We start from the raw sequence: 2,224 nt of genomic DNA, 5'->3' as shown, positions 1-2,224 counted from the left end.
AGGTAAGCACGGCTGATACATCATTGGCCATTGGTGACTGGCTCCATGTCCTGCTGAATCCCCTCCCAGGAGGTCAGGGGGTGGGGCTGAAAATCCCAATCCTCTGATCATACTTCGGTCTCTCTGGAGGCCAACCCTGATCATAAAGTGATCTAGGTGCCCACCAAGAGTATCTTTATTAGAATAAAAGATACTTTCTTTTTTTCTGGGTACAGTGAACTTTATTGATGGTGCATGACAAGGGAGGGCTCCCTAATCCCCTTCCCTCTTTAGGAGGTCTAGGATGGCAACTAGAGGTCAGGAGATTCTCAGTATGTTGGGGGATCAGTTTGGGGCAAGGATTCCCCAGCAGCTGAGGGCCTCTCTTCCTGTCGCTGGGGCTGGTGGTCCAGGAGGCTCTTACTCCTTGGTGGCCATGTGGACCATGAGGTCCACCACCCTGTTGCTGTGGCCAAATTCATTGTCATACCAGGAAATGAGCTTGACAAAGTGGTCATTGAGGGCAATGCCAGCCCCAGCACCAAAGATGGAGGAGTGGGTGTCACTGTTAAAGTCGCAGGAGACAACCTGGTCCTCAGTATAGCCCAGGATATCCTTGAGGGGGCTCTCTGATGCCTGCTTCACTACCTTCTTGATGTCATCGTATTTGGCAGCTTTCTCCAGGTGACAGGTCAGATCCACAACTGACACATTGGGGGTGGGGACATGGAAAGCCATGCCAGTGAGCTTCCCATTCAGCTCAGGGATGACCTTGCCCACAGCCTTGGCAGTGCCAGTAGAAGCAGGGATGATGTTCTGGGCAGCCCCTTGGCCATCATGCCACAGCTTCTAAGAGGGGCCATCCACGGTCTTCTGGGTGGCAGTGATGGCATGGACTGTGGTCATAAGCCGCTCCATGATACCAAAGTTGTCATGGGTGACCTTGGCCAGGGGGGGCCAAGCAGTTGGTGGTGCAGGAGGCATTGCTGACAATCTTCATGGAGTTGTTATACTTATCTTGGGTTCACACCCATCACAAACATGGGGGCATTGGCAGAAGGGGCAGAGATGATGACCCTCTTGGCTCCACCCTTCAAGTGAGCCCCAGCCTTCTCCATGGTAGTGGAGACCCCAGTGGACTCCACAACATATTCAGTACCAGCATCACCCCATTTGATGTTGGTGGGGTCTCGTTCCTGGAAGATGATGATGGACTTTCCATTGACAACAAGCTTCCCGTTCTCAGCCTTGACTGTGCCCTTGAACTTGCCATAGTAGAATCATACTGGAACATGTAGACCATGTAGTTGAGGTCAATGAAGGGGTCATTGATGGCGACAATATCCATTTTTGCCAGAGTAAAAAGCAGCCCTGGTGACGAGGCGCCCTATACGACCAAATCCATTCACTCCGACCTTCACCATCGTGTCTCAGGGTGGAGGCTGGCACTGCACAGGAAAACGCAGCAGTCCGTTGAACTGGAGGAGCAGAGAACCAAAAGATGCTTCTGTCACTCATAAAATCCCAAGGGATTTAGGAGTTGTGTACCAAGAACCAAAGACAAATACCAAGTTGATATAGGGTGGGGGAAAAGTAGGTTTAGACTTGTGAGTACACAAGACACAGAATTTATTCTTGTATTTTTATGTATTAATTATTGTATTATTTTCCATATAAACAACTGTAAACCTACTTTTGCCCCACCCTGTATTTATCACACCCAGATTCAACAAATGAGAATTCATGGTCAATCTTTTTTAATTTTTTCTATTACTTTACTTTCATCACCAGCTTTGCTTTATCTATACCTCTGCCAACTTTTCTCCCATCCCCACCAGACTATATGGAAGCAATCCAAGTTATAATATTTTATTCATAATATTTCAATATTTATTTTTTAAAGATAGAACTATTTAACAAAACAACAATACTCTTACCACAGGCTTTAAAAAGTCAAAAATAACCCAAAATATTTGTGCTTTGAAACTGTTGTACTCTTGTCACATGTTGCTAACTTGCCCTCTTAGAAGAGTGCAACTACCCTTCCAGCCTCAGTTTATAGCAGTGCCAGCCCTAATATTATCAATCATTTTCATTGTTACCAGTCTATATCTGGAAAATGGTCTTGTTCTAAATCTCATTTCTTTGATTACAAATGAGATTGAGTGACTTCTCAATTTTTTTTGTCATATATATTTCTTCTATAAATTGCCTATTTATGTGCTCTGTAGATTTTTCTATGTAT

General features: G+C 45.5%; 1 pseudogene; it reads right to left on the bottom strand.

Annotated features, from left to right (window-relative positions):
* Positions 1–242: 242 nt before the first annotated feature.
* Positions 243–1,455, bottom strand: LOC150019248 (glyceraldehyde-3-phosphate dehydrogenase pseudogene; annotated as a pseudogene).
* Positions 1,456–2,224: the final 769 nt, after the last annotated feature.

Source organism: Furipterus horrens, unplaced genomic scaffold (assembly GCF_987537825.1).
Source record: "Furipterus horrens unplaced genomic scaffold, mFurHor1.1.pri manual_scaffold_2, whole genome shotgun sequence".
NCBI classification, from domain to species: Eukaryota; Metazoa; Chordata; class Mammalia; order Chiroptera; family Furipteridae; genus Furipterus; species Furipterus horrens.
This window is presented reverse-complemented; position numbering and strand designations above follow the sequence as displayed.